Source organism: Sciurus carolinensis, unplaced genomic scaffold (assembly GCF_902686445.1).
Source record: "Sciurus carolinensis unplaced genomic scaffold, mSciCar1.2, whole genome shotgun sequence".
NCBI lineage: Eukaryota > Metazoa > Chordata > Mammalia > Rodentia > Sciuridae > Sciurus > Sciurus carolinensis.
The window spans coordinates 1,082,517-1,094,826 of NW_025920149.1; the positions used below are offsets into that span (position 1 = coordinate 1,082,517).

Sequence of the window (12,310 nt, forward strand, 5' to 3'; positions counted from 1 at the left end):
CCAAGGTGACTGCTGGATTTCAGCCATTCTTGGAACAGCCACATAGAAGGGAAGAGAAATATAAGGGCACACCCTTTATTTTAAGGAGATTTAACAGAAGTTCCATATAGAATTTCCATTTAACTCTCACTGAAAGAGTGTAATTACATATCTAGCTACCAGGGAAGCTAAGAAATGTGTCTTTATACAGAAAGGCAACATACCAAGGTTGTTGAAAAGGAAGAGGAAATGAATGTTGAAGTGGACCTGTAACACTCTCTGTCACCTCATTTTTCAGTCTGTGACCTTTTCCAATGACTTTTTGATCCATCTCACCTACCTACACCTATGGTCATATCTAAGACAGTGCTAATAACTGCAACATCACTGAAATCTCAATGTCAAACATCCTACTCTCCAAACCAACTCTTACCTACTAAGCTGATTCCCTCTGGTATTAATGCCATTAGCCAACAATTCTTTGACTCCACTGGGCCCTCCATCCATCTGCTCTTCATTTCCCAGTCCATCAGTTTTAAAATCCACCACCCAGCTTTATAATCCCACCCTGCTATGGACTCTCAACTCCTCTGTTGCCCTTCTCCATACTTGCTTGGATAAACTTTACCTTTGGTATATGCCTGCACCCAAACAACTAAATATGGTAAGACAAAAATATCACTATGGTGGAGTGTTAAAGGCCCACTTCAACATTCACTTCCTTTTCCTTTTCAATAACCTTGGTATGTTGCCTTTCTGTATAGAGACAAATTTCTTAGGTTCATCTGGTAGCATGATATGTGATTATATGCTTCCAGTGAGAGTTAAATGGAAATTCTATATGGAACTTCTGTTAAATATCCTTAAAATAAAGGGTGTGCCCTTATATTTCTCTTCCCTTCTATGTGGCTGTTCAAAGAATGGCTGAAATCCAGCAGTTACCTTGTCTTAAATTCATAACCACCAAACATACCTAGACCTTCGGTACAATCTGCCATCACACATAGGTTTTCTAGTCAATTCTTTATCCTACTATTTTATTTTATTTATTTTATTTTTTTATTGTAAACAAATGGCATACATGCTGTTTCTCTATATGTACATGGAGTCAAGGCATACCCTTTCTGTAATCATAAATTTACATAGGGCAATGTTTGATTCATTCTGTTTTTTTCCCTTTCCCCCACCCCTCCCATCCCTCTTTTTCCTCTATACAGTCCTTCCTCCCTCCATTCTTACCACCCTCCTTATTCCTAAACCTAAACCTAATCCTAACCTAACGCTAATCCCTCCCATCCCCCATTATATGTCCTCATCTGCTTATCAGTGAGATCATTCGTCCTAGTTTTCTGAGATTGGCTTATCTCACTTAGCATGATATTCTCCACTTTCATCCATTTGCCTGCAAATGCCATAATTTTATCATTCTTCATGGCGGAATAATATTCCATTATATATATATGCCACAGTTTCTTTAACCATTCATCAACTGAAGAGCATCTAGGTTGGTTCCACAATCTGGCTATGGTGAATTGAGCAGAAATGAACATTGATGTAGCTGTATCTCTGCAGAATGCTGATTTTAAGTCCTTTGGGTACAGGCCAAGGAGTGGGATAACTGGGTCAAATGGTGGTTCCATTCCAAGCTTTCTGAGGAATCTCCATACTGCTTTCAAGAGTGGCTGCACTAATTTGCAGCCCCACCAGCAATGTATGAGTGTACATTTTCCCCCACATTCTCTCCAACACCTATAGTTGCTTGTGTTCTTGATAATCGTCATTCTAATTGGGGTGAGGTGGAATCTTAGGGTAGCTTTGATTTGCATTTCCCTTATTACTAGAGATGTTGAACATTTTTTCATATATCTGTTGATTGCTTGTAGATCTTCTGTGAAGTGTCTGTTCATTTCCTTAGCCCATTTGTTGATTGGATTATTTGTATTCTTGGTGTAGAGTTTTTTGAGTTCTTTATATATTCTGGAAATTAGTGCTCTATCTGAAGTATGAGAGGCAAAGATATTCTCCCACTCTGTAGGCTCTCTCTTCCCATTACTGATAGTTTTCTCTGCTGAGAGAAAAGCTTTTTAGTTTGAATCTATCCCAGTTGTTGATTCTTGCTTTTATTTCTTGTGCTATGGGAGTCCTGTTAAGGAAGTCTGATCATAAAACAACAAGTTGAAGATTTGGACCAACATTTTCTTCTATAAGATGCAGGGTCTCTGGTCTGATTCCAAGGTCCTTGAACGACTTTGAGTTGAGTTTTGTGCAGGGTGAGAATAGGGGTTTAATTTCATTCTGTTGCATATGGTTTTCCAGTTTTCCCAGCACCATTTATTGAAGAGGCTATCTTTTCTCCATTGCATATTTTTGGCCCCTTTGTCTAGTATGAGAAAATTATATTTATTTGGGTTTGTGTCCATGTCCTCTATTCTGTACCATTGATCTACCTGTCTATTTTGGTACCAATACCATTCTGTTTTTGTTACTATTGCTTTATAATAGAGTTGAAGATCTGGTATTGCGATACCCCCTGCTTCACTCTTTCTACTGAGAATTGCTTTAGCTATTCTGGATTTTTTATTCTTCCAGATGAATTTCATAATTGCTTGCTCTATTTCTGTAAGGTACATCACTGGGATTTTACTTGGAATTGCATTGAATCTGTATAGCACTTTAGGTAGTATGGCCATTTTGACAATATTATTTCTTCCTATCCAAGTACATGGGAGATCTTTCCATCTTCTGAGGTTTTCTTTAATTTCTTTCTTTAGTGTTCTGTTGTTCTCATTGTAGAGGTCTTTCACCTCTTTTGTGAGATTGATTCCCAAGGATTTTATTTTTTCGATGCTATTGTGAATGGAATAGTTTTCCTAATTTCTCTTTCTGAAGATTCATCACATATATATAAAAATGCATTGGATTTATGAGCATTTATCTTGTAACTTGCTACTTTACTGAATTCACTTATGAGTTCTAAAAGTTTTCTGGTGGAATTTCCAGGTTCCTGTAAATATATAATCATGTCATCAGCGAACAGGGCTAGTTTTAATTCTACTTTTCCAATTCATATCCCTTTAATTTCTTTGATTTGTCTAATTGCTCTGGCTAGAGTTTCAAGGACGATGTTGAATAGAAGTGGTGAGAGAGGGCATCCCTGCCTTGTTCCAGGTTTTAGGGGGAATCCTATTCAGTTTTTCATCATTTAAAATGATATTGGCCATGGGCTTAGTGTCGATGGCCTTTAAAATGTTAAGGAATGTTCCCAATACCCCAATTTTTTCTAGTATTTTGAGCATGAAGGGATGCTCTGTTTTATCGATTGCTTTTTCTGCATCTATCAAAATAATCACTGTGATTCTTAACTTTAAGTCTGTTGATGTGGTGAATGACATTTATTGATTTCCAGATGTTGAACCAACCTTGCATCCCTGGGATAAAACCCACTTGATCGTGGTGCACTATCTTCTTAATATATTTTTGTATGCAATTTGCTAAAATTTTGTTGAGAATTTTTGTGTCAATGTTCATGAACGATATTGGTCTGAAATTTTCTTTCCTCGATGTGTCTCTGTCTGGTTTAGGTATCAGGGTGATATTGTCTTCATAGAATGAGTTTGGGAGGGTTCCCTCCTCTTCTATTTCATGGAATACTTTGAGGAGTATTGGAATGAACTCTTCTTTAAAGGTTTTGTGGAACTCGGCTGAGAACCCATCTGGTCCCAGACTTTCCTTTGTTGGTAGGCTTTTGATGACCTCTTCTATTTCATTGCTTGAAATTTGTTTATTTAAGTTGCGTATATCCTCCTCGTTCAGTTTAGGTAATTCATATGTCTCTAGAAACTTGTTGATGTCTTTGAGGTTTTCTGTTTTGTTGGAATATAGATTTTCAAAATAACTTCTAATTATGTTTTGTATTTCACTTGTGTCTATTGTGATATTTCCTTGTTCATTCCAAATTTTAGTAATTTGAGTTTTCTCACTCTTTCTCTTTGATAGTGTGGATAAGAGTTTATCAATTTTGTTTATTTTTTCAAAGAACCAACTATTTATTTTGTTAATTTTTCTGATTGTTTCTTTTGTTTCAATTTCATTGATATCGGCTCTGATTTTAACTATTTCCTGTCTTCTACTACTTTTGGTGTTGGTCTCCTCTTCTTTTTCTAGGAATTTGAGCTGTAGTGTTAAGTCATTTATTTGTTGATTTCTACTTCTTTTGTTGAATGTGCCCCATGAAATAAATCTTCCTCTAATTACTGCTTTCATAGTGTCCAAGAGATTTTGATATGATGTGTCTTTGTTTTCATTTACTTCTAAGAACTTTTTATTTCCCTCCTGATGTCTTCTGTTATCCATTCATCATATAATAGTGTATTATTTAATCTCCAGGTATTGGAGAAGTTTCTGTTTTTTATTCTGTCATTTTTTTCTAATTTCAATCCATTATGATCTGATAGAGTACAAGGTAGTATCTCTATCTTCTTGTATTTGCTAACAGTAGCTTTGTGGCATAAAATATGGTCTATTTTAGAGAAGGATCCATGTGCTGCTGAGAAGAAAGTGTATTCATTCTTTGTTGGATGGTATATTTTATATATGTCCATCAAGTCTAAATTGTTGATTGTGTTATTGAGATCTATGGTTACTTTATTCAATTTTTGTTTGGAAGTTCTATCCAGTGGTGAGAGAGGTTTGTTAAAATTGCCTAGTATTACTGTGTTGTGTTCTATTTGATTTCTAGAGTTGAGAAGGATTTGTTTGACATACATGAATGAGCCAATGTTGGGGGCATAGATATTTATGATTTTTATGTCTCATTGATTTATGCTTCCCTTAAGCAGTATGTAATGTCCTTCTTTATCCCTTCTGACTAGTTTTGGCTTGAAGTCCACATTATCTGAAATGAGGATGGATACTCCAGCTTTTTTGTTGTGTCCGTGTGTGTGGTATGATTTTTCCCATCCTTTCACCTTTAGTATACGTGTATCTCTTTCTATGAGATGAATCTCTTGCAGGCAGCATATTGTTGGATTTTTCTTTTTAATCCAATTTGCCATTCTATGTCTTTTGATTGATGAGTTCAGGCCAATAACATTGAGGATTTTTATTGTGATATGATTTGTATCCCCAGTCATTTGACTCATTTTTGTTTTTTGACATGATTTGGTTTCTCCTTTATTTGGCTATTCCTTTAGGCAAGTTCCTCCCGTTGCTGATTTGCATTGTTGTTTTTCATCTCTTCCTCATGGAATATTTTGCTGAGAATGTTCTGTAATGCCGGCTTTCTTTTTGTAAATTCCTTTAGCTTTTGTTTATCATGGAAGGATCTCATTTCATCATCAAATCTGAAAGTAAGTTTTGCTGCATATAAGATTCTTGGTTGGCATCCATTTTCTTTCAGGGTTTGAAAAATGTTGTTCCAGGCCCTTCTAGCTTTTAGGATCTGGTTTGAAAAATCTGCTGATATTCTTATTGGTTTCCCTCTGAATGTAATTTGATTCTTTTTTCTCACAACCTTTAAAATTCTGATTTAATTTTGTATGTTAGGTATCTTCATAATAATGTGTCTTGGTGTGGGTCTGTTTGAATTTTGTATATTTGGAGTCCTATAAGTCTCTTGTACTTGGTTTTCCATTTCATTCCTCAGATTTGGGAAATTTTCTGATATTATTTTATTGAATAAATTGTTCATTCCTTTGGTTTTTTTCTCTAAGCCTTCCACAATCCCAATAATTCTTAAATTTGGCCTTTTCATGTTATCACGTAATTCTTGTAGATTCTGTTCATGATTTCTTAGCATCTTCTCTGGTCAACTTTGTTTTCAAGATTAAATATTTTTCTTCAATGTCTGAGGTTCTGTCTTCCAGGTGTTCTATCCTATTGGTTATACTTTCTATGGAGTTTTTAACTTGGTTTCTTGTTTCCTTCATTTCAAGGATTTCTCTTCTTTTTTTTTCAGTATCTCTAACTCTTTATTGAAATGATCTCTTGCTTCCTGTATTTGCTCTTTTAACTGTTGATTCATGTGATCATTTAATGCCTGCATTTGCTCTTTCATCTCCTCCTTCAATGCCTGCATTTGCTCTTTCATCTCCTCATTTGCTTCCCTGATTGTTTTGATTATGTAGTTTCTGAAGTCCCTTTCTGACATTTCTTCTGCTGTGCTGTCATTGGGTTTTATTGATATAGTATCTAGGTTTGTTTGGTACATTTTCTTCCCTTGTTTTCTCATATTGCTCAGATGTCAGTGGGATTCTGAGATATTGCAGATTTCCTCTATTGGCTTATAGTGTCCCTGTAGATTTCCAGTGTATCAACTCCCAGCCTTCAGTAGCCTGAATTCTTAGAGGAACTTGATAATGCAGTGTTTCCGAAGAAAGCTGCTCCTAGCCAGCTACTCTTTCCAGGGCTTGGAGTTGGCTCTGTGCAGAAAGGCTGTCACTGGATGGTCTGCTCCGAGAAGCTAGCCTTGAAAGGTGCCTCCCACCGGAGGGAGCTGGGCTGCTTGGGGAAGTCCCTGACTGCCCTGTCCTGGTCCCTGATGGTGCCTGAGGGCCAGAGCTCACTGCTGGTGGGACTTGGAGCTAATTCGTGCAGAAAGACCCTCACTTGGTGGCCTGCTCCAAGAAGCTGGCTGTGTGGGTGGAGCCCACTGCCATAGTGAGCAGGGCTACCTGGGGAAGACTCTAGCTGCCCTGCCCTGCTCTGATAAGCCACCCCTATCTGAGCCTGCCACCTAGGCTGAGCTTTGCCCGGTGGGGGAGACTCACCCCATGGCTCTATTTTAGTCCGAGTCTCTCAATGCCTCCCCTTCTTAAATCCTGGGTTCTGGAGTGACTGGAGATGCAGTCACCCTCTAGTCCGCCATCTTGGATCCTATCCTACTATTTTAATTGATTACTTCACACCTCCTACCTGTTCAAATATCAAATACTTGTCTCCTCTCCTCAGTCAGCTAATCACCTTGGTGCTTTTCTTCCTCTAAGAGAACACAAGCAGGGTTCAGAATATAGCTCAATTGGTAGAGTGCTTGCCTCACATACACATAAATCCTGGGTTCAATCCCCAGTCAGTCCCAGGGGAAAGACAAAGGAATTGGAGGTGAGAGGAAAAAAGTAAGGATAACATAAAGGAGGTACTCAGGCAGTCAAAAATTTGGAGGGGTGAGCAAGCAGGTGTGGTAAATTTGCACTTCTTCCCTTAAACTGTTTTTGATCAACAGCAAGAAGATGAGTTCATAAAGAAACTGAGCAAAGAATGGGGGTGCAGTGTATGTTAAGTAGATTCTTCAACTTCATAATACAAGAGTGTACTTTACAACAAACAGTGCCGCTCACTCAGAAAACATGGCCTGTGTGAATTGGAGTTTCCCAGCTTTGGCTGCCTTCCCCATCACTACTCCTAAGTGGCGTATCTTGTTAGAAATGTAATGAGCAGTGTTCCTGTACTCTTCACTCAGCAAATGTTCACTGAAAGCTTACTCTGTACATGGTGAGTGTAGAATATAAAAAGGGATCAAATCTGGATCTATGCTGTTATCAGCTGTCAAAGCAGTGATTCTCACACTTTAAAATATGCTTTTTAAAATGTAGATTCTGATTCTTTAGATGAGGATGGGACTTTGGATCCTGCTTAGATTCTAACAAGCTCCCAGGTGATACATGAATGCTGCTGGTCTGTATATATAACGCATATTGAGTAATAAAATTTTCTCATAGGGAATGATAAGTCCCATTATCATAAATCTTGGAATACTCCCAACCCTAGAATCGTCTGTGACCTTTTTATGCATTTTGTGTGCCTTCTAATGTTTTTGTTATTGCCATTTCTCTTGGAGTTTATTTCTTCTGGAGTGAATCATTGCAAAAATGTTATTTCTTAGCTTATAAGATCATTGTCCTTCTTCTAACAATTCACTAGTTTGTCAGGGTCTATCTACTATTAGACACTACATCTTGAATTATTCCCCAGGACCCCAATTCAGGTTGACTAGTCCTTCCTGTGGCTCTGCACAGTTTCAGCCTCTAGACTTGACCTTTACTTCCCTCTGCCTGGAAATGAAGTCCATGTTATTATTCCTCTCCCGGTCACTGCTCATGGAGATGCAGCTCATAAAATGTTTCAGCACACCTGAGGGCGCTGTGAGGCGGTGTAGAGAAAGCTGCACCCATTCTGCGGCACTGAGTCCCAGTGCATTCTGCAAGCTGTTCCCTCGCCAGGCAGCGCAGGGTCCTCCAGCTCAGGAGCTTCAGGTGTGGTATCCCCGTCGTGCTATCCCTGCCCAGTGCCCCCACGAGGTGCTGGAGGCTGTCTGTGCCCACCATAGAGGCTGCCCTTAGAGGGGCGGGAGGGCTGGGGAGCTATGGTAGCTGGCAGCAGGATCGTGCAGGGGCGGCCCGCACGACGGGTCTTGTAGCCATTTTAGGAGGAAACCCAGATACCTGGCCCAGCGTGTGGCTTCAATTTCAATAACTTTATTGCTGACCTTGCCCACGGGAGGGCCCTCGAACCCATGGTCCCCGGAAGAGGGAGCGCATCGCTGGAGGGGATGGGGTGTGCTATTGTGGGGGAGTCCCGAAGGCGGGTTTCCAGAGTGGGGATGGCCGGAGACCCGGGGGCTTGCCAAGTCCCTGTAGGCTGGGAGGTTGGGGACTACAGGGCATGGTTTCCTGTGGTGGGGATTCCCTTCACGCATCCCCAAGGAGCACAGGCAGGGCCCAGGTGCCCCGTATGCAGCTGCTGGGGTGTTCCCCGCCTGGTGTAGCTCTCCACACCAGGTGGCCCCCGACTTGAGCTGCAGCCATGGGAAACACCACCAGCAACCAGGTTTCCCAGGAGCGTCCTGGCACCAAGGCTGCATGCGGAGGGTGACGGCACCCATTCCCTGGGCAAGGAGCACAAGATCATAGTGGGAAGCACCTACAACCCTGGCGTCTTCAGCCTGCCCAACTCCAAGGTACTGGTCTCTGTACCCCTGACCGTGGTGGTGCAGCTGCTGCTTGGCTTCAGGACTCCTCCTCCTTTCCTTGGCTCCTTTTCATCACACTAAAATGAATTAAAAATGAATTAAGGGAATTTTCTTTTTAATTAAAGGGATATTCTGGGGAGGGAGGTGTTCTATCATAAATTCTTCTTGTGGTGCTGCCTAAATATAAGGCAGACGTGGAGTTCTTCTTTTCTTGGTGTTTTGACCAAGCCATGAGTCACATTTTTAGCGCAAATACCATATACACCTACCCCACCCTCACCATCCTTGGTTCTTCTAACAATTTATAGGTTGTAAGCTCTGGTAGGAAACTTGAGGGAGTAGGTTGTTTGAGCCACTGGCCCTAGATCAGTTGCTTACATTTTTCTTGAAATGACTAAGTGAATATTTTTCTGGAGCTTTGTTTGTTTGGATTCTTTTTGGTCTTTTAGGAACTCTGCACTTTTCCCCTTTGGCATGGCTGTGAGCAGCCACTACTTGTTAACTAGAATACTTGTGCCTAGTCTTGAAAATCAATAAAGTGCATCATTTAGTTGACTGTTCAGTTTCCGTCCTTTATTTTGTAGTTGTGGTGACACAAGCTGTGCTTTCAGACCAGCTTCTCAAGTGGGAGAGCCAGTGATTCCCAGATAACTCCACTGTGCAGTAGTCCTTCCTTAGCCTAAAAGCAACAATTCATTGCTTCCTTGAAAACCTTGCTTTCAATTGAAGTAGTTACAGGAAGAGGTCAATTGTGTTCCCCCCCCCCCAAGAGAAAAGACAGATGGAGCTGACAATAATGTGATTACCATCCTAATGTTTCTAATAACCTAGAAGTGTCAGTATAAATACATTTAATTCTTTCTGATAGGCTGAAATAGAAAAATGGAGGGTTTGAGGCAATTGGGGGATATGTTTGAGGCTTTAGAGAGAAATTAGTTTTATTTGCCACAGCAGTAGTACATGGAAATTGGATGCTATGGTTTATTTTTTTGGATCCCAATTGAGAACATCATCATAGAGGGAGATAAAAGAGTGGTTGAAAGGGGCATTTCATGGGGCTTTTTCTCCATTCCTTTCTTTCCTCTCCCACTTCAGAACTTCTTCCTCATCATGTGGTCTGTCCACCCAGACATCTGTATTTCCTTCTTTAAAGCTTTCCCAAGGTGATCGACCTCATTGTATTTTTACCCCTTTTCCTACATCAATGACTCAAGATTTAAGCACATTGTATTTGTCACACCATGATTGATGTCATTGGTGTCCTGAATTAAAGTCAAATTGTTCTGTGTGAATTGGGGCCTATTCTGGATCATTCTTTCCATCATTCCAATCTTGCCTTTTGGAAAACAAGAAAATGGTTCATATAATTCTTAAGGTCCCATCCAAATCTAAGGGGTTTTGACCTACTCTTTTCTTCCCTCAGTATTTTACTAAAACCTCTTAAAACTATAATTTTAATGTTGTTTTCTTTCTTTTACCAGTGGTTCTGCTATTTTACTTAAAGAAATCAACCTTTTTTCTGGTCAGCTGCGTTCATTCCTACCACAGAAATGTCATGTCATAAGAGAAAGGGCTTTGCTTGAAATGTTGGAGCATGAGTTGTTTGTGGCTTTCAGATTCTAAATGAAAAATCCTAAGTTGTAGAACAATTTATAAAAACAGTGGCAGTGGGACTTCCATTGGATGCCAACCTTTTTCAGCAGCCTTATTCAATGGTTCTCAATCTTATTTATGTATTGGAATCACCTGAGGTTTGTTTAAATAATTTATGGAAAATGTGAATTATTTACAAAGTAGGAAGAACAGTATAATGAACTCTGTTTACCTTTCACCAAGTTTAGAGATTGATCAAAGCATGAATGTACGTATATCATCCATACCCTAATCAACTATTCTTCCACCAATTTTTTTAAGCAAATTACCAATGTTACAACAAATTATGATGTACCTCAAAAGGTGAGGTTTTTCTCTATTTTAACATAATCACAGTCTTATCTGGGATGATTTTAAAAGTAGATTCCCAGATTCTATTTCTGAATCAGAATCTTAGGTTATTCTTAGGCATATGCAAAAATTCCTGTCTAATGCCACCATTCAGATAGAATGCATTGCTTTTTGAATATGGATACTAGGTTTTCTCTTATACTAATTCCTTGTAATATTGTAAAATCCTCTTCAGTTTTTTTTTTCAGATTTTTCCTTTCTTTTAGTTAATTAAGTAATTAATCTTTGCTTCTGGGGCTGTAACCCAAGGCCTCACACATTCTAGGCAAGTGCTCTACCACTGAGCTATATCCTCAGACCTTGGATTTTATTTTAGATTATATGCCTGGTTTCTCAGACTGTAGTTTTGAGGAATAGTGAGAGACAGTATGAAAAGTAGGCTTTTCCATTCCCCACCACCACCACACACAAATAAATCATAAGTAAATATGCTAGTCACTTTTTTAATGCACTTTATTTTGTTCGGTAATATCTTTACTTAACACTGTACAGAACTTTTTAACTGTTACCAGTTTAAGCCAGTTTAAGGCAGGGCTTAGCAAATATTTTTGGTAAAGAACCACATGGTAAATATTTCAGACTATGTGAATAACACAGTCTTTCACAACTGCTTCCACAGTGGCATGAAAACAGTTGTAGATAATAGCATACAAATAGTGCAGCTATTTTTCAGTAAAAACTTTATAAAAGCACCTGGCTTACCAGCTGCAGTTTGCCAACTACTGGTCTAAAGGGATGGTAATAAAAAAAAAAAAAACTGAGGAGTTAATATTTTTCATAATCCTGAAAAACTTATTTGATTATATAATGTTTTTGTTAAAGGAAACTGTGTTTTTGTCTTTCAATGTTTGAGGTGCCAAAATTTGCATTCCTATACCTCAAATAGAATAAACCTGGCATAGTTGAGCAAGAAAGATTTCATAACCACTTTTTTGTTCTAGTACTGCCTCTCACTAGCTAGGCCAAGTTCTCTACCACTAAGCGACATTCCCAGCCCACTATTTCTCCATTTTATAAAATCAATGATCTGGTTTTTTAATTTTAATTAATTAACTGATTAATCTGTGGTTCTGGGGCTTGAACCCAGGGACTTGCATAGGTTCAGTGCTCTGGCATGGAGCTACTTCCCCAGACCTTCAATATTAAATTTTTAATGTCCCGTCTTTGTGTAACTTATTAGCTAAAATAGAGTTTATAATTTTTTCTTGAAGTTTGGTATCTGTATCTTTTTTTACAGCTGATAATTGAGAGCTGTTTATAATTGCTTGTGAAATATATATACGTGATTTAATCTTTAAAAATATAGCCATCTTTTGTTTTCATTTTTTTCTCTCTCTTAAGAGGTACTCAGAACCGTGTTAT

At 38.9% G+C, this 12,310-nt stretch overlaps 1 pseudogene; it reads right to left on the reverse strand.

The window, feature by feature from the left end:
- The window catches only part of LOC124974455 (phosphatidylinositol 3,4,5-trisphosphate-dependent Rac exchanger 1 protein-like), a 32,973-nt pseudogene extending 24,673 nt beyond the window's left edge, over positions 1-8,300 (reverse strand).
- Positions 8,301-12,310: the final 4,010 nt, after the last annotated feature.